The sequence below is a fragment of the Ursus americanus genome, chromosome 1, assembly GCF_024610735.1.
Source record: "Ursus americanus isolate L20-20 chromosome 1, mUrsAme1.1.p, whole genome shotgun sequence".
Lineage (NCBI taxonomy): Eukaryota > Metazoa > Chordata > Mammalia > Carnivora > Ursidae > Ursus > Ursus americanus.
The window spans coordinates 91,256,323-91,277,671 of NC_142127.1; the positions used below are offsets into that span (position 1 = coordinate 91,256,323).

The window sequence follows — 21,349 nt, forward strand, 5'->3', positions numbered from 1 at the left end:
ATCTTGAAATTATCTACTGTGCATTCATGCCTGAAAATAGCTTTTGAAGAGAATACCTAAGAACACAGAACAACTAATGGAGTGTGTGGAAATCATTCTTCCTAGGATTAGGAAAGCCTAGAACTAATTGGGGAAGAGCAAATTCCAATAACATGGTGTCTCACCCCCAACCCCCATTCTCACCCACTAGGCAGTACAGTTTTCTGGGAGAGAATGAGGAAAACATTCAGCAATAGCTCTGAGCTACACCCTGCAAAGGGAGTGGGCACTTAGAAACGCAAGGCAGGACATTACAAGCTTGCAGCAGAGAGCCTGGTAAAGACCTAGGCGGTTATTCAGATCATGGCCTCCATTCTAGGTGAGAAAAAAAATGGACACCCAGAAAGTTGTTCAAGGTCACACGCAAGGTAGTATTGAAGCAGCCATCCAGTAGAAACCCCTTGACTTTTCAGGATTCCCCTCAGTGCCCTGCAGTCAACAGCTACCCTGAACTCTCCAGCTGTCTCTGTATCTGACTACTCTTCTAACGGACCCTCACACTTGCCCAGATTTGAGTCAGAAAATCTCCAGCAGGCAGGACTCTGGGTCAGTCCCACCCCACTCTGTTGCTGCTTTTATCTCTGCCAACCTCTCAAGACCTGAGAATTTATGAACTTGATGACAAAGTAATTCCTTTAAAAAATGCAGAAGTTGAGCATATGTAGATTTATACCCCCACATCTTTCCAGCAAGTGAAAACATGTAGGTAATGTTTGACAGTCCTTCAGTGAATCTGCAGATTGCTCCAATAGATAGCAAGAGGACAGCTGCCATAGAGCCAGCCTGATGGACATTTGGGAAGGGGAAGGGCATGTCCAGTTTCCTTTTCACAGCAGGTTGCTGGCTCCTTGTTTACTTTCTCCTCTTCCTTCTGTCCTTTTCCTCTAATTATCTTTCTATTCCTTTGGTTTTGATCAATCACCCCCCACGCCTACTAGGAAGGAGAGATTCTGGTTCAGTTGGTTTGGAACTCATATTCCATGGAGATGATATATCAGAGTCTCTAAGAGCTCTGGACCCAGAGAGGTCAAGTTCAAATCCAGGATAAGCCTCCGCTACCAAATGCACAAGTAACAGTACTGCCTCAGTGGGCTGCCGAGAGAACTAACACATACGTCAAAGCTTTAACAGGGTCCATGCAGCGTTAGCTATTCTAATTGGCCTGTTACTCAAATCCCCCTCCAAATTTGGGCAATCTGTAAGGGTTGGGGAGGGACATAGAGCTGAGCTGAGTGGATCACTGGCTGAGGTTATAACACTGAATAACAGGAGAGTCATTACTTTGACTAAGTTTACCTAGAAGTGAAGAAATGTCATTTTCTGTTCTTAGGTGAATATAGGGACCCGAGGTAGAAATTAAGGTGAGTTGTAGGAATCTGTTTTTAAATTAGAGTGTCGTTATCTGAGTATGTGAATTGTGAAAATATTATACCCACTACCCATATAACCACAATAGTCTATCACGACTTTAACTGGGGACAGAGTAAAAAGGTTCTTAGGCAGAACTTCTTTGGGGAAGGTAACTCTTTGTTGAAACCATACAAGACAAGGGAGAGATGTGTGGCAGGTACTCAAGGTAAAGGGGGTGCCCGTTGTTCAGGTAGTAAGAGAGATTAGCAATCCCCAAATGGATGTACTTCAGCAAGGCTGAAAGCTGTATCTGGAAGGAGGTCTGTTAAGAAGCTAAGGTGGACAGGCAAGGAGAGGCCAGATCATGGAAGAACTTATACAGCCATGTTATAGAGTTGGGACTTAATTGAGACAACAATAAGGAGTCATTAAGGGTTTAAGCAGGAGATGTATAAAGCTACTTTAACTTTAAATATCTAATTTTTATTTTTTTACCACTTCTTTTTCCTAGTGGACAAACTCCTCTCTCTCTCTCTCTCTATCTCTCTCTTTTGTAGAGGATCATATGGGGAAGGCATAAAATTAGAAAAAGTGCCATCCGTAGCCAGTAAAGAAAGATATTTCTGTGAGGTTTCTGTTTTTGTTTTTGTTTTTGTTTTTGTTTTTGAAAAGAACACAAACCTGGGTTTTAAATTTCCACTCCTGCTCAAGCAGTGATTTCTGTGGAAAGGGGAGCATCCTTTGATTTTTTGCCAGAAAGAACTCCAAGGGAGCCATTGCCAGAAAGAACTGAAAGAGCTCAAGTCCTCAATAAAAGAATGCAGAGAAATAAAAGAAGGTAGAAAGAGAGGAGGAAGCATTCTGCCCATATTCCCCAGTGAAATTTTATCTTCCAGCTTTCCCTTGTTTTGCATTCTCTCTTATCCTTCCTCTCAGGATACACACACATTTGTACACACACACACACACACACATACACACCACATCTGTAAAACATTTGGTTACTGGTAGATTCAAACACATTGAGTCAAGTGGTTGCCAAACAGCTTTATTTTTGCTCTCATATTCTATCAGAAGACCTTGTGATCTTTCTGAGATGATGAAGAGAAACAGAAGGATTTAGGACCAAAACTGAATCTGTCTCTTAACCCTTGAGCCATTTCTTACTCTCTTTTTGAAATGTGCTGGTAAAGAGATGGAAATGGATCTCTTTAGAAAGGGCTGGAATGACTTGTGGCAAATATATAAGGAGGTGGAAACAGATATTCAAAACGTACCTGCTCAGTTCACATTTCATGTGCTTTTCAAAAGGACAGAAAAAAAAATCCTTTGAAAGAAAACGGAGCATTCAAACATGGTCAATAGTCAGACCAATTTTATTATCAAACTTGGGTGTCTCAGAAAGCATGAAAGCCTATGTTCCAGAAGAGGAAGAATTGGGAGACTTCTTTCCTCTGTAACAATACCAAAGGCAAAGACCCGTGAAAATCAGTTGTGTTACCTTAAATACTCATTTAAAATGTAAAGAATGCCACTGATACTATCTTAAAGATCTTTATTTTTTTTATGTGGATTATAAAAAGTATCCCTCGTATCTACTCATCCATCTATTTATCCATTTGTATGAACTTTCAAAGGTCCTGGTTTAACCAAGCTCCCCAAACCTAATTTGTCCCTGAAGTCTAACATGACTCAACCTTAGGTCTCCAGTCAAAATTCCTATGAGGTGTCTAACTTACTCTATACTGCTTTGCAAACACTCCCAAGGATTTCATGTGTGTTCCAATTAACCTGATTGTGATTAAGTATGTTAGAACTGAAGAGAGTTGTCTAGTTTTCAAATTTTTCTTTTTTGCCTCTGTTTTTTTCTCCCTGAGACACAATGTTGGATAGAATATCAATGTAATCAAAGTATCAGCACCTAAATATATCATTGCTTTTTCCTGAACCAGGAGAAACCTACTATTGACCCTCGACATCCTCATCCTTTTTTATCATGGACTTTTTGCAGTCTAAGGCTGTCCTGTGGGAACGTGCACCTTTGGGAAAGCACTAACCTGTTTCAACCCACTCACTGTATGAAAGAGGAATCTGAGACCCAAAGTTGATCTGTGCAACATCACAGATACAGTGACCACCAAAACTAAGACTTTGACTCAAGAGTTCTAACACCATATCCTGGCTCTTTCAAGCATAAGATTTTGGATTTTAAAACTCTGATTTATTTTCAGTTTTCTTCCTCCTTCAGATCAAATTGTGAGTCTGACGTGGGGTATTCATTAATCAGTTGGGTGTATCTAACATGTCAGAGCAGAGCTGAGTGAACAATTAGAGTATCAGGGATTCAGGATTTCAGTAAACAGCAAAGGTCCGGAGTGATGGAAAGGGAAGACTGAGCCTAAAGGAAGAAATGGGTTCGTTGCAAAAATTGTCTACTGATACTTCTCAGAATAGTACTAGCACTGCCTAGATTCATGATGATCCATTAAATTCCAAGTAAAATAGGCTCTGAAACATTATATTATTCATTCTAAGCTACTTCTTTGTAATATGACTTAATTATACTATTTGCAATAATGAGAATACCAATAATATCAGATATACCCATATCCAAAAATAAATACAAAACATTTCTAAGTCAAGTATACATGCGTTTGGATTACCGACTATTTTTGGATTATCCTCACACTGTCTCACCTCATTAGCACTAATGATCAAGGACTAATGGTGGAATTAGCTGAAGGGAAATCATCGTATGTCAAAATAAATTCTTTCCATCTTTTGTAACAAAGAGCACACTTGAACATTAACTCATTGAAAAACAGGAATTATAGACAGCCACAATTATATTTAACCAAGAAAAGAGTGTAAATATTCATGTTTTGCACATCTAAGTCCAAGTGTTTTTTAAAAAGTCATATATAAATACACTTTAAAACTTCAATTTTTAAAACATAGTAATATAAATTATTTCTGCCTCAAATTGTTTTTTTCTAGCCTTTTCAGGTGTCATAACTGCAAGTGTTTGGTAATCACCATGGCACCATTTGGAAATCAATTTGGATTATCACTATCCAGGCCATGTGTTTTGGATTTTCAAGAAGAGTTCTGACTTGTAGGGCAGTTCTGATTGCCAATATCCTGTCCTGTTATTAGGCCATGTGTTCCATGAATTTTCACAATTTTAAGTAAGGAAAATACTCACCAAGATCCCAGTTAAGTTGTTTTGATAATAGATTCTCATTCCCATTCTCCCATCTTGGAAGACTACTCACGCAGAGTTTATTCCAAAGCTCAGATGCTTCCCCCTGGACAGGGTGGAGGACAACCTGAGCATTCCAGTCTGTGTGGGGGAAATATGAGGCATCCATTTCAAACTATAACAACCTCAGAGACTCAGAATTCCACAGGGCAAGATGAGCAGACGCAGAGCCATTTTCAAACTGAAGCTTGCCCTTGTCCAAAGCGAAGTTGTCAGTATAGCTTTGGTCTTTCACTGACCCAAATCCCTGGGATGGTGCTAGAAGTCATTTGGGTCCCTCTAGGGGAGGCTTATTAGTGCTTCTCTCCTTCCTCTCTCTTACTCAAATTGCATAAAAAGGCTGCAGATTCCAAACTCTATGGTTTGATGAATGTAGTGCAGATGGAAAGCATAAGAGAGGTCAGAGTCGGTTGCCATTGGGCTAAGGGTGTCCTATTTTCATGCAAGCGAAAAAGATGACTCAGAAAATACAAAACTATTGTTCATGCGGAACCAATGTTAAACTAACAAAATAATAACAGAACTTGTCAATGGTAAGAGTCTCATCTAGCTGTTCACATGACTTTAAATACTGTTCAGCCACCCACATGTCATAAACAATATTAGGAGATGCGAAAATTGTGGCATCTGTTTTTCTTAATACATGTGTGTGTATGTGTGTGTGTGTGTGTCTCACTGCCTTGAATCCATTGAGAAACTAACAGGTATAAATTTACTGTGAGTAAACAAATCAAAATATATTGTTTTTATTATTTAAATTTATTTAGTTATAAACTCCACCTGACAACAGGGTGGGAAGTCAGCAACGCCAGAGTTCAAATGCTTATTTGTTTTAGAGTATTTTTCAGTTGTTTTAAACCTGCTTTGGCTTGGTGAATATCATGTAGGGGCAATGTCATTGGATGGGATCCTGGTGGATAAATAGTTACTTTTTCCATGAGTTGGACATCCTCAAAGGTGCTCTAACTGTGATGGAATCCTCAAGCACCCATTTAATGACCTTTCACAAGCGGTCTCATGATCAAAAAGCCCTAGGACCCCATAAGCAGGATTTATCTCAGACGGTGACTATGCAGCTGGTTACACAGCTGGGAAACTGGATGAAACAACCGTCAATCAATTCATTTTGGCCATTTCCATGATTACCAGTAACTGTTCCAGCTGCACTGATGTGTGGTGATCAATATTCATCGTAATGATGGCAAAAATGGACAGCACGCGTGCCCCTTTGTCTTTCCATTTCACATGTGTTGACCTGGCCATATTCGTACAGAATAATTCATTCCACCAGCAGCATCTAGCTTCTAACTTTCCCATTATAGAATGCCACAGTAGCATTAAAAACAAAGCAAAACAAGACCTTTTAGCAACTGGGTGCCTTCATTAGTGCAAAGAATAGTTTGGGGGAGATGGGTGGATGGATGGATGGAGAGAATGGCAAAATGCCAATGTTCCAACATCTGCAATATTAAGATGCTCAAAGTTACATCCCAGCAGGGTCAGTGGAGTCCTTGAACTTACCCAAAAAGGGAAAGTGGGGACTTCTAAGAGGATGACTACGAAAGTGAGCTCCAGGGAGGTGTCCAGGAAATCCCAAACACCACAGGACAATAAGAGATGTCAGTTTACCCTTATCCTGGGGCTCCCATCAAGGGACATTCCGTACACGACCACTGCCCCCTTTTTGGGGTCCCATTGTTCATACTGAACAAATTCCTCAGAGTTGGCTCTCAAGAATCTGTGTGAGATGCCAGCCTCTAATATTTGGAAGCCTGCTGAAGCCCTTGGCAGAGTACTCCAAGATTTAGATTTATCTATCTATCTATCTATCTATCTATCTATCTATCTATCTATCATTTATTTACTTAATCAAAAAGGAAAGAACTCCTCAGCATCCATGAAATTTGCCTTAAAACTCAAGCATCTTTCACCCTCCCTTTGAGAACAACAACAGTTTCTTCAAACACAACTCATTGTCTCTTATTTCAGAACACCAGTGTGTTTACTGGGAGATTGCATTTCTCAGAGATTTTTAGAAGTTAGACAAAGGGTAGAAGGAATGAACGATAGGCCTAAGTGCAACGAAGGGTGTGTCTTTCTCCAGGAAGAAATATACTAAAGATGCCTTTTTAAAATCAAAGATGGATTTCAGTTAAAGGTCATGGTTGTATTCTAAAGAGCTAAAAAAAAAAAAAAAAAAAAAAAAAAGCATAGCCATGTCTAGCTAACCTCTTTTTTTTCTAAATTGCCTTCCGTTTCCAACATTCAGCTGCCAATGTGTTTTTCCCCCCCAAACGAGCAGAATCCCTCAACAGCATTAGGTTTGAGTAACTTCTACTTGGAGCTCGTATGTGTTCTAAGACAGTCACTTTATCACCCTGGGCTTTCGTTATGTCACTAATAACAGAGGTTAAGCCTGGTCTACTCCAGATGCTGGGAGACCTTAGACCAAAAATTGCTTACAAGATGGGGGATAGTAATTCATTTTGTGTTAAGAGCTCTTGAGACATGGCTCTTCTCAGCTCTCTCGCTCCTCTTCATAATGGAATTTTCTCCCAGCATAGAATGGAGGCCTTAAAACACCAGGTATTCTCAGCAAATTGCTATCTGATTCAATTTAACAAGCATGCAATTGATAATAAGAGAAATGCATAATATTAATCCTCATTATTACACAAAATTTTTTCTCTTAAGATTTGCTTTCACATATATTATCACATTGTTATTCTCACAAAACCTTACAACCTAGCTTATTAGTTGATGCTCTATGATTCAGGCTTTCAGTGACAAGGGCAGGTCTAGGTTCTGTCTATCACATTTGCTTTAGTTTGGTGTTTTCAGAAAAGTTGGTGTCTGGCCCCATTCATGAACCCAAGAGGAGCAGCAGAGCCTAAACTAAGGGTAGAGGGCAGCAGGGGTCGGGGCAGGGACTGGACCCAGATTCTGTTCCCAGCACCACTTCCGGAGGGATGTTGGGGAGGAAAACCAAAATCTTATCTCCAGGGTTGGGTTTTTTCAGCATTAAAATGAAGGTGTCTTCCCATAATCCAGAACTCTCTTCCAGCCCTGTGATTCTTCATAATAGACAGCGGAACATCATTTAAATTCTAGGTACTGGATATTCAAAGTATTTCAAATGCTGATTATATTTCATTTTAAAATTAATATTAATGCCTCCCAATATGTCTGTGTCCTCAGTTTGCTCCGCATAACACTAGCTGGAGCAGGCGAGGGAAAACCAGGGAGTTTGAGCAGTGCGTGCCGGGATGTGGGAAGTTCTTTTGGTTAGGAAAATCTTATTGCTACCATTTTATGGCTGGAGGTGTGGCACTTAACTCTGTGTGAACCACCACGTTAAAGATTTCATCCACTTTCTCTCATTTAATTCTTCACATAACTCTCTGACGTGTTCCTTAATATTCTCATTTTACGTAAGAGGAAACTGAGGCTCGGAGAGTTTAGGTCAAGTGACCAAAGCCACACTGCTGATGAGTGACGGATCTAGGGTTCAAACTTGTGTGTAACTGATTCCAAAGTTGATGTTCTTGATGATTACCTAAGATTGCCTGCTAAGAAACTGAAGGGCTCACGTGTGCACGGGTGTGTGAGTGAGCACAGAACACACGAACGCACAACTTGTCTGCATAAAAGCAAATAAATGCTCGATTGAGAAGTGGATTTCATAGATGCATGCAGGCTTCCATCTTCCTGTAGCTGATCATCCCTACACTGGTTCCAAAGTGTCTGAACCAAGGATTATGGACAAAAGGCTGGCCCCCAGCTGCTGAAGAGTCATTCCAGGTCATCTTTGCTAACAAAAAAACTTCTGATTAACTGCCAGTGTCACATTCGTGTTATTTTCAACATCCTTTGACCCCATGCAATAGAACACACATACAGTGGTGAGAAATATATTTAGTGGTACCTTTGGAAGAGGCCATGTGTGCAAATCCACGGACTGTGGCAGAATAGTGGTCAGAATGTGACCCGTGTGTCACTTCAAGAGGTCACATACAGACAGGTCACCGATTTTATTTACAATCTGCTAACTCCACTCAAATAGACGCTCCTTTTTGAATGACCACCTATTCCGCAGAAACGGGGATTTTCTTTAAAGAAGAGTACTGCCGCACAAATACTGTCATCACAGAGTTATGACCTGAGATTTGATTATTCAGGTAACTGGACTAGAGCAATCAGACTGCCTTTAAGAGTTTATGCACAGCACTAAAATTCCCTTAGAATATATTTAGTATAGCGAGCAGTTATAAGCCAAAAATGGGCCAGAAACATATCTATCTTTTTGTCTTGTGACAAGGCTACCATTTCTGTTCCGTAAGAAGAAAGCCTCGTTTCATTTGGAAGTTATTACCCCTGAGATGACCAAAGCCTGCCCCAAGATGCTTAATATTTACTTTGTCTTTGAAGCATAATAGTTAAAGTATTTTCCACATCTGCATGATTTAAAAAAAAAAACAACAACAACGGCAACAACTTCTTAAACCCTGTCCAGTTGTGACAGAGACCAAGATTCCACAATGTAAATGTGCCTCATTAATCAAGTCTATTATTCGGGGGAGTAATGAACATTTTGCTATTTGACATCTGGTAGTGATTTACAGTAAAAGAAACAGGAATTTCTAGTTTACAAAAGCGCACATGTATGATTTGATTTCTTTTAGTGTATATATATAAATCCCCCTGCTGCTTTTCTTGGCCAAAAAACACACACAAAAAAACCCAAAAAACAAAAAACAAAAAAACCCAAAACAACAAAAAACCCAAAACGTTGGAAGCAGGGGAGCTCTCTGGGCGGGGTTAGACTATAAACTGCCTGTAGATTTATAACTAACTAACCAGCTTAGAGCAAAATGTTGTGTGAGCTCTGTAATGTGTAAAATCTGGTGTTTATGTAGCTCTCAGGCTGGCTCAATAACCAGTTACTAGTGAGTGATATCTAAACATAAAATAATTTCTACATAAACTGTGGGTTTGTAAAAATGTAAGCACTATATTTTTGTGTAGTCTGAAAGAAGGTATTCTTTGAAATAGATTATTAGTGTAGGGCATGATTCCACCACTGTATTTCTATGAGTTTTTCTTTTCTTTCTTTCTTTTTTTTTTCCCCTTGGAAGACTGACTGGAGACTTGGGTCTCTACCAAAAAGTCAACATGTACTTATAAAAATCTTGATATGTGATACACTGGCTAAAGTGAAGTTTATGATTTACTTCAAGTCGACTTTGCTACTGTGCAATGAAAGCTTGCAATGAATGCATAATCATTAGGAATGTGCGGCCTCCAACTAAGCCGTTAGTGCATAGGCGGGCTTCTTGGTGGTATTACCTTACAAACAACACCGATGCTATGTTAATGATTAAATATATGAAAAAAAAATCACTCGGCTGGAGGCGGAAAGAAAAATGAGATTAGAAAAGATTTTCAAATCATGGGAATTAAGCATTAATGGGTGGTTGTTTAGATTTAAGAAATGCAATACGCTCTTCTACAGTGGGCTATGAAATTAGGTATTTATCCCTTTTAACAAGTTCCACATGTAATAAACGAACATGTCAGTGGCGTAGTTGTGATGCTCTTATGAAAAGCACGTCCAAGGCTTCTTTGCATATTCAAACCTCTTCATATCCTCTCGCCTGACTTACGATTAGCGTTCAAAGAAGTCTTTGGCGTCTAGAGAAAGTCCAGTTGAAACCGGAAGGCGAAAATAGGGATGGGTGCTTGGGTGGTCTTGGTGAAAAGACTGGCGACCCAGACACGATCCAGAATTTGAATCAAAAGGACACATCCCGTGGTTTCTCTCTAGTTCTATCCACATTCTCCTAAATGAAGTCAAAGCTGGCAAGACATTTCCTGGTGATCAGAGTACTGGAGAGAGAATGGTTTCCTGCTCTATCAGTTGTGACTTTCTATCACAAGGGACAAAATCCCACCTAAACATGACGCAAGGAAAGAAAGACAATGTATTGTCTCACCAAAGAAAATTCAGATGTATACCTGGCCTCAGCGGTGGGGGAATGCAGATTTCTGACATTTTCTCCATGGATCAGCTTCTTGCCATCAATTCACTCTGCTGTCCGCTGTGTTGCTCTGTCTTCAAGCTTCATATCAAGATGCTCGACAGCTCCAGTTCACATCCCATATACGCCTTAGGCCCAGCCAAGCCAGGGCTCCTTCCTCCATGCATGTTTTCATGGGCCCAAGTATCACAACCATGAGAAGTCTCACTTTATTAAAGACATGGGATGCTTCCTCCACTTGCAGTTCTGAGCTTAGCTCTGGCCCAGGGCAACCTATAAACTAAACATCTGCTCTTGTGACTAAGCCTCCTCAGGCCCCAGGGAAATGCTTTCCCCTATCACCTCAAAACAATTAGCAGTTGCTTCCAAAGGCTGTGAGGTATGTGGGTCGCCAGGTGGCTGCTGACACAGGAAGTGGGCACTGCTTTGGAGCACAGGGACCGTCTGAGCAGTGGATGTATGTAGGGAAGAGAAGAGAAGAGAAAAATTCATTAACTTGTCAAATCCTCTCAGAGAGCAGGAATGTAACAGCTTCTCCCATAATGAGGTGTCCTTTTGATGTGGTGTTGAGTGCCCATTTTCTCGCTTCTCTCTTTACTCCAATCCTTGGCTCTGGAAGAACACGTAAATTAACACAGTATTTACACTAGTGGAACATGGTGACTGAGTTTTTAAATTAGTTCATATTTAGGTGGAGACACAACAGAAATGAAGCATGATTCTTTACATTGACAACTGGATGGACATTGAATGCTAGAATAATGAGTAGTTTATATTTATGAAAATACTTAAAGATTTGTTTGAAAAACTGAAAGTTGGTTTCATTGAAATACACTCATTTAAAAATTGTGCCCAAGGTAATTACAATTCATTTATTATCCTTTAATCTTGATAGATACTTTCAATACTTAGAAAAAACATTTGGAAAGTATAATAAAATTATTTACTTTTTAAATTTTAGACCTTGCCTTAATTTATTTTTTACCTTAATTTATATTGATGAAAATATACTCGGGGCGCCTGGGTGGCACAGCGGTTAAGCGCCTGCCTTCGGCTCAGGGCGTGATCCCGGTGTTCCGGGATCGAGCCCCACGTCAGGCTCCTCCGCTGTGAGCCTGCTTCTTCCTCTCCCACTCCCCCTGCTTGTGTTCCCTCTCTTGCTGGCTGTCTCTATCTCTGTCAAATAAATAAATAAAATCTTTAAAAAAAAAAAAAAAAGAAAATATACTCCATAAAATATAGGATATACTTTAATATATTTTGATTAACGAATACTTTGATTATGGTTACATTGTATTCTCAACCTTTTAAATTATTAAGAATACGTCAAAATGATATTTTATGTTTTATGTATGTAAAAACTATAGCACAGACATATTTTTAAATTTGTCATTATAAAAGGATATTGGTAAAGATAAGTGGCTGGCACATATTTTATTTAACCATTTAGAACATTAAAGTATTACTTTAAAATTTGTCAAATGTGTGTGAGTCCCCGTTTGTTTCCTTGCCCAGGCTCTGCAGATGTCCAGGGTGGGTCGGCTCACACAATTTCAAAAGCAAGTCCAGCAGAAGAAGTGAGCCCACGACGGAGTGGAAGGAGTTTCGCTTAAACGTAAAGTTCTGGAATTAAGTTTTCTTTGTAAAAATTGTCCGATCTAGTCCAATCCTTGTTCATTTATATCTGCTGAAGACAATGATTAGAACCGTTGTGAGAACGAGTGAACCAATAGTTTTAGAGATCTTTAAGTTTTATAAACTGAGGAAAATGTGAAAGTTTAGAACATATGATTACAGAAAAAATTAATTTGACTGAGGTGGTAATACAGACATTAAATTTGCTTCCAGGCACCACTTTCAGTGATTTATTTTCAGTTCAAGAATTTTTTTTTGTTATGCAAAGGCAGAAATAAAGGTAAAAAACAACAACAAAGAAACTAGGAATGTTTCTTATACCCCAAAGGTTTCACTCTCAACTCTTTCCATAGTTCATCGCTTGCCCAAAAGATCGCCTGCTCTTGTGTAGACACAGACCAACAGCTAGATGTTTGCATTACTGCTCACATAATCCGATTAACTCTAAGTATAAAAATGGATAATCATCATTTAGAAACACAATCCAGCAAGATAGCTGATCTTAAATACTATACAATTAAACCAGTTTCAAAGGATTCAAAATCAAGTAGAAATTTACTAATAATTATAAGACCATATTACATTTTTTAAAAAGCTTTGTGTATTTTCATGTATATTACATTTTTTAAAAAGCTCTGACACCCATCATCTTATTTGATGATGAATTTGGACAACGTGATCAACCAAACTGACTTGTTTTCCTTTTCAGTTAAAGGCTAATGTCCAAAGCAAGATGTTGGGAGTTTTCCTTAGCTTGTTCTATGGTTTGGTAGCTTTTACCTTTGTGAACGTTAATTAATATTTTGTGCCACGTGGTATGATACACATGGACATATGGCAGGAGGTGAGGTGGTTTTAGCAACAATGCTATGTTATTTATCTCAGCTACGTAACCAGCCATACCCTTCCTCAGTGAAGAGACAAATATCAGTACCTAAACCAACAGGCGTAGCCAGAAATAGTAGTTTCCCTACTAAACAAAAGTTTCGTAATTTTATAACCTAACAAGGAATCATTTCCATTTCCATTACACAGAATTGACCCGAAATGGATCAAAATTGAAACCAAACTGACCATTTTGATTTATGACATCAAAATGTCTGTTTGTTTTGGGTCTTCTTTGGTCATGTCTAGTGTCACCGAAGATTAACTAGATAGAAGTTGCAAAGAGCCTTGAACGGACAATTTACTTGAGATTGTCAGTACTGACTGTCATGGAGGACTTGGCATCACCATGACTAACATCAGTCTCCCAGAGTGATAGATAACCAGGTCGAGGTTATCGTTGGGCTTCCAAATCTCCCAAGGGGCATACTTATCCCAATAACCACAGGTAGTTAGAGCTCTTTAATATAACTGGACTATGTGGATATCTTCTCCTCCAGACTGAAAATGTCCTTGTTGTGCTGATCACTGGGTGATGTATGTAAGTGTTAAATCACTAAATTGTACACCTGCAACGAATATTACACTGTATGTTAACTAGCTGGAACTTAAATTTACAAAATCTAGCTTCTACATTTATGAAAGATTGTTTCTTTTTGGCAAACAACATTGGATTCATTCATTTTATTTAGTCATGCTTTCAAGAAATCTTGATTGAGCAGCATTCCTTCAGCTAAAACCACCTTTCCTCAAGTAAGTTGTACAGGCTAAAGCTAGGTCAATAGAGAGCGGCCCTGTTCTATGGACATTTTACTTGCCCACATCCAAACCCAAGCCTTGAGAAGGAAGCAGACTTGGTGAAACCATTCACAGAATGTTCTGTTGAAGATGAAACTTAATTGGTGGGTCTTGGTTCACACCACTGTCACACAAGCTCTTTCCAACTCACCTTCCACCTCTCTTTCCATCATTCCAAAAAGAGGATTCTGGGGATGCGTCCAATTCTTACACTGGGAATGTGCTGTCAACCATTTTGTCCTACCATACAGTTAGCCAACTATCAACATGATTTTCAGGTGAAAGGAGAAAAGCAAATGTCATTGGCTCGAGGCTTCAAATATATCTTGCTATTTAAAAACAAAATATTGTAGCTGGGTACTTTGCATAATAAAAACTCAAGGAAAAGGCACTCCTTGGCCAATGTATTTATTTTTCATTAATTTCTTGGTCTGTTATATTTTCTGCTGATCATGGAAACTAAGTTACTCCCTTAAGTCCTCAATTCCTTAACACAGCTGCTACCAGACTGCTTACCTGTTGTGCGCCCATCACTCTGCTGAAGCCAGGTGTGGAAGCTTGTCCTGGGCTCTGTAAGGGAAAGTGCTCAACCACGTGTTCATCATTAAGCCACAAAAGGGTTTCCGAGAAGGATATGGTGATACAACAAGCATGAGCCTCAGATGGTCTTTCCCAAGTAGGTGACCTCACAGCAAGGTATTTCATCTCTGAGAAGTCATTTCCTGCTCAGCCACGACTTGCCTCCAGTCTGGAGGAGTGTGGAGTTTGGATGTGTGTGGGCTCATCACACCAGAGACCGGGAGACACAGAGGTGTGGCCACACTCGGTCGATGTGTTTGAAGGCTGGGTCCTGTCCATGGGCTACTGTGGGGTAAGGTCATCCTGAAGCTCTTCCAAGACACTTCTGTGTGTGTGAAGAAGACCCTCTCCCCCTCGAGAACACTGAGAGTGAAATTCCCTGTGAATTAGTTTGATTTATCTCACGATGTTAACAGTGTGACTGCTAGGTCAAAGTTCACCAGTTGCCGGCTACGTACTGTATCAAAAAGCCTCTGGCACTTGGTCTTCCCACAAAAGCTGTCATTCGAGAACCTATCACTGGGACACGTGGGTGGCTCAGTCGGTTAAGCCTCTGCCTTAGGCTCAGGTCATGATCCCAGGATGCTGGAATCAAGTCCTACGTCTGGCTCCTTGCTCAGTGCATAACCTGCTTCTCCCTCTGCCTGCTGCTCCCCCTGCTTGTGCCTTCTCTTATTCTCTCTCTGACAAATAAACAAAGTCTTTTTTTAAAAAAAAAAGAACTGATTGCTGCTATCATTACTGTTGTTAGGGGAGAAAACAGACTGTGGGATGTGTTCATCAATTTTAGAGACTTGGGTGGTACTGACTCACAAAAAGTGGATGGCATGGGGGAAAAAGGTCATCTATTTTGGCTTAACTAAATTCCTATTTGTAGGATAGATCGAGGCTTATTTTTGAAGTCTCAATCCTTCTTCAGACAATCCTTTCGCCCACTATCCCTAAATCCATCCCATAATACACACCCACTGATTCCCCCTCACACATACATGTAGTCGTGCACACTCACACGCACACTCACACCCACCACGGATACCACCAGTGCAAACACTTAACCTGGCTAAACTCGATCAGCTTAAGTCCCATTTATCACTCCTAATCTTCTTGGAACCAGAGCACATCCCGAGGCTTTCAGTCCCCGAAACAGTCTTAAGAGCATCTCATTCCCAAGGTCTCCTCAGGGCTGCACAACCCCACCCTTGCCTACTCTGTCGGGCAATCCCACTGTCCCCAAGCATGCCAGAATTCCACAGAACAAGTTTAGATTTACACAACCGGATTTACACAATTGTGCAGAAAACAAAAGACCCTTTCTTTCATTCCAGTAGACACAGAACTAGAGAATTGTTTTTTCAAGAGTGTGAACCTCTGACCTATTAAGCAGGAGATAAGTAAACAGAGAATGAAAGAAAAGTCGACATGGCCTCTCTGGGCCAGGGGGATATTGCCAGAGTGAGGAGCCCTTTTGAGGGGTCTGAGCTCTGTGTGCACTCCCTATGGAAGAGAATTCTGGTAGGGGAGGGAGTTGGGAGGGAGCGTGTTACCTTCTACTTTGTGTTGAAGTCTCGGCATTGGTTCTGACTTCGCTCTAACTTTGGGTTCACTTACAGGCCCGATTCATCCTAGCTTCCATCAGCTGCAGATCAATTTCTAAATTGTTCTGGGAAAGCCACATAATGAAAACTTGTCAGTGAAGAAAAACGAGTAGCGTCCATGGTAGCCTGATTCGTGACCGGTTGCTGGTGGGGGCTTAATGTGCCTCGGGTCTCCCTTAGTGCAATATTATGTACGCCACCTTCCTAACGCGCACGATGGCGTGAATTCGCTTTTTGAAACTGCAGGAGAGCCTATAATTTAGGGACTCAGGGCCATAACCACAGCAAAGAAAAGGATTAGGGTCAAAAATAGAATAGTTCAAAAATAACATTGGAAGCATGTTTACCTAGCATGAAGCTTTTGCCAAAAGAAAGAGCAGCCAGTATGCTCTTAACACCTCCTTAGAGAACGTGAAATTCGGAAGTATGGTTTTGGATTTGTCAATAAGATACATAAAAGCCAACATTCTATGGCTATAATTAAATCACTTAAAAACCTCAGTCCAAAACACAATAACGCTTTCATCAAATAATTTTGTTCTGTGCAAAGGATATGAACACTTTAAAGCAGATATTTGGAAATTCTGTGTTGTAGGTCACTGGTATGTTCTGCGGGTGAACGGGTGTATTTTTGGAAGGTGCAATTCCATTGTATGTAAATGAAGCTATTTCTAACTCCACCTAAACAGGTGACTAGGAAATGTTGAAGGAGGTTACATGAATCAGGTGGGAATGTGTTTCATGCACCTGTTCCTATTATTAATAAAACATATTGTGAAAATCAGATCAGTTGTTTGCATGTTTCCCTGACGGCAGAATCAGAAGGCAGGGCTGGAACACCTAACTGCCTTCTTATTTGAAAAAAAGCCACAAAGTTAGGGTCCTCTACTAAAAGAGAGGGAATGTTAAAAGACTACATATTTGATTGTAAACTGACTGGAAAAAAAAAAAATATATATATATATGAATCACTAAGTAAGGGGTGCCTGGGTGGCTCAGTTGGTTAAGTGTCTGCCTTCGGCTTAGGTCATGATATCAGGGTCCTGGGATCAAGCCCCGAGTTGAACTCCCTGCTCAGCAGGGAGTCTGCTTGTCTCTGTCCCCTGCTTGTGCTCTCTCTGTCTCTCTATCAAATGAATAAATAAAATCTTAAAAAAAAAAGAATAGCTAGGTAATAGTAGATATCAAGGCCTCTGGTTCCCTGATATTTTGGGATCTGGTTATGCCCACTGATAGTATCAATTGAAATTCTGTTTAGGAGTTAACCCAGGCTATTAATATCAGTAGCCTTCTAACTGGCTTTGCAATATCTCCTCTCACTCCCGTGGTCTTTCCACATAGAAATAAATCAGATCATAACATTCTCTTGCTCAACACCTTTAGGCCTCCTTATCTTGGTCTTGTACTGCCTGATCCGGCCCCTCTCTCCCTTCTCTGAGGTTGTCTCCCATCCCCCTTTCTCTGGCTCCAGTCATCCTGGCCCTTGAGATGTCTGACCTAACAGATGCCACAATATTCTGCACTTGCTTTCCCTTGTGACTGAAATGCTCTTCCTCAAGTATTTCTGCATGGCTTCCTTCCTGCACATAAGTCTTGGCCTCGTTGTTATTTTCCCAGATGTGCTTTGCTCAACTTCCTTAGGGAAAGAGCCACCCTACCACCCCACCCGCTCTCTAACACTCTACCTTCTTTCTTTATAGTATTAATCTCTACTACGTATTACATAATAAAAGTATATGTCAATATTGTCTTTATCCCCACTAGAATGTCAAGTTCTGGAAGAAAGATTTCCTCTCTCTCTCCCTTTCTTTTTTTTAACTCGTTGCTCGATTCTCACCACCTAGAATGGTAATGGGTCAATAAACATTTGTTGAAATGGTGAAAGGTCTATAAAGAGTGGAGGAAGGAGAACTCTGAAAGAAATGGGTGGAAGTAGGTCTTCGCTGAGGGTGGCACTGACCTGCGAGCTGCTTCAGGGAAGTCATTAGGAGTCGGCACGCTGGCAGAAGACATCAAGACCAAAATCAAGAACTACCAGAATCCCCTTTTGATAGCCTCTTCCCCAACCAGGACCGGATCAGGAGCTGCTGGCTCCTACCTGGATATCCACCTCTGTGAGAAGGCAGCGATTGCTAAAGGGGAGAGACGTCTCCATGTGTGAATAGTACCAGGCTTGTGTATAAGTCCCTCTGCCCCACATCCTGGGTGTCAGCCTGCAACGACCTCCAGACACGTGGCACATTTCCTGAGAAGACGCGAACTGGCTCCATGCACGTCTTCTCCATCGTCCATCCTTCTCCCAGGGTGGTGAAGGGGAACCTGTGTACACGGTGATCCCCACCCTGGGATCCTCAATCATGGCTTAACTAATAATAAATACCCATTGGAAAAGCAAAGCATAAGACTGTGTATGTATGTGTGAAAGAGCTAGAGGATCAGGCAAGATGGTGGGGTTGGAATTAGTATCTTGACCAGTAAGAGGGGCTTCGGGGTGATTGCTTTTTTCTGTTTTGTTTTATGTTATTGAACTGATCACCTTCTCTATACCAGACAACAGAGTGAGTGATTATACAAAATAGCCTCGAGCCCTTGTGTGAGCTTAAATTTATCTGTATGTTCTCCTTTATTATCTGTAGAATTCCAAAAAACCTATCTTACATAGTTTTTGAACCATAGTGTAACTCCTGTGTGTCCCTTCCCAAAAGAAAGAAACAGGTGTAAGCAGAAATATTCATTAGTATAATGCCTTCAATTTAGTAGCTCCCAAATTCATCAGATCATAAAAATCATTTCAGTTGTTTAAACACACACACACACACACACACACACACACACACACACACACACACACATTCCTGAGACCCATCTCAGATTTAGTAACTTAGGAACTTCAGAGCAAAGTCCCCTGTCTTAGTCTTCTTAGGCTGCCATAACAAAATACCCCAGGCTGTGGGTTGTAAACGACAGAAATTTCTTTTCTTAAAGTTCTGGAGGCTGGACGCCCCAGATCAAGGTGCCTGCAGATTTCATTTCTGTGAAGGCTTGTTTCCTGGCTTCTGGAAGCCCGCCTTCTTGTTGGGTCTTCACACGGCTTCATCTTTGTACCTGTGTTGAAAGAGAGGTCTCTGGTGTCTCTTCCTATTCTGAAAAGGACACCAGTTCTATCAAATTAGGGTCCCACCCTTATTTCATTTAACCTTAATTTCCTCCCTGCAGACTATCTCCAAATACAATCACATGTGGATTAGAGCTTCAACATATGAATTTCAAGGAGACAAAATTCAGTCCATAACACCCCCAGAGACTTTATTTATAACAATATCCAAAGTTCCTAGGTAATTCTTATGGCCAGAAAAGTCTAAGAAACAGTCCTTAAGAAAGAAAATAACTCCTCCTGTCTATATGGGGACAGGGACCCTGTGGTTCTTACTTGAATCAGGCTGATAATACAGGGGAGAAATTCCTTAAGAAAAGATTTTGATAATAAGCTAAGGTTTTGCCTGAGATGAAAAAAGAACTACAAAGATATGGAGGAAAATAACCAAATCCTAACCAAGTGTTTTGTTTTCTGTTTTCAATTACAAGTTTCTGTAAGAGTCAAAATTGTTCTTCAGTCTTACTGAGATTTAACTAAATAGAAATAGTCTTTCGATTGGGCAGTCTAAACTGGGGTGCCAGGGTGAAGTGTGGGTGAAAAGGAATGGCACTAAGACCTCCTTCCACTGCTGCTTTCAAATATTTCCTGTCCAATCTGCCTTCACGAATCTCTGAGGCAGACTTCAGAGCTTGCTAGTAAAGTCCAGGCGCTAAGGAGGTTGGTCAAGTCCTGGACAGCTTAAAACTTCAACAGCAAGTTCAATCTGAAGCATACCTACTCTGAGCTTCTGTATTTGGAGAGGGAAGAAGTTGTGTTTGCCCTTCCCTTGTTTTTCCTTTACTTATTTTTTATTATTTTTTTAGTCCTTCAGGATTAGTAAGGGAGTGGAGAAGATTATAAGGAACACAACTATTTTCACTAATTGGCTGTTATAGTCTTCCATTGGTTGTGCCTGTCAATGCCCTCCTATGTGACCATAGCCTACGTTCCATCTGTCTTGGGGGAACATACGTAAATTATGTCAGTGGCATCTTGGGCAAGATCTCTCTACTTCACAGTTATCTCCTGGAGAGATGTTCTATTTTGATCTCCTTTGGAATTTCCTTAGCTTCCTCCCCACTGTGGAAATACTTAAGTCTCTTGTTATTAGGGTCTCTTGGCCCATCTTTCACAGTATCTCAATGATTGATGGAAAATGCAGGCAACACACAGACCAGATGGTGGCAGTTCAGGATGTTTCTCTCTGGAATTTTCTGTCTGTCCCTTCTCTCTTTTTCTCTCATTTCCTTTCCCACCTGCTCAAATAGACAAAAGGTAAATCAGCAAGTATGCCGTGCGAGCTGCAGGTCAACCAGGAAATGAGATGCCAGCCTCCCTCTATTGCATCTGCAGCTCGTCCTCATTGTAAGTGGTCCTCCTGAGGGCTGCCTCTCTTGTTTCAATCTGGGGAAAATTCTCTGAAGTCCCTTCCAGGCCAACTACTCATAAAACAGGCTCAGAATTCCCTCTTTACCCTCAGTCATTTAATTATGTGGTGGTAGGAAGGGAAGGAGGACGTAGTAGAGATGACTGGCCACACCCACAATAGGCTTATGAAAGTAGTAAGAGTGTAATTTTACCTTAAACCTTTAGCTACAATTCTGAAACAATGGGGAAATTTTCCATTCATATCCACTTGCAAAAACCATAATGAGATTTACATTTTTGAAGCATGGTTGCAAATCTCTGCCAAAGTAGACTGTATATCACTGATCTTATGTCACTGAGGTACTTCAGGAAGCTTCTGATGGACCTCCTAATGATAGATTGCATTTTTTATTTTTTCCTTACAGAGTAAATAAATCCCTTTTGTAGACTAAATGTTTTAAATTCATTACCTCCCTCCAGTGTTTTTTAGATTCTTTTTTCCTAATTATCCCCTCCCCTGTGAAATTTTAATATCACAAACATACTGTATAGCTCTTCATGCAATATCTGAGATTTTTCTACTTCTCCCTCAAGAACTGATTTTCATCCCCTGGAGGACAATATTGGACCCACTGGGAACACATGGGGAGTAATTATTGAAAAA

The 21,349-nt window shown here is 40.5% G+C and overlaps 1 pseudogene; it reads left to right on the forward strand.

The window, feature by feature from the left end:
- Positions 1-16,005: 16,005 nt before the first annotated feature.
- Positions 16,006-18,515, forward strand: LOC123778119 (cytochrome c oxidase subunit 6B1 pseudogene; annotated as a pseudogene).
- The last annotated feature ends 2,834 nt before the right edge of the window (positions 18,516-21,349 follow it).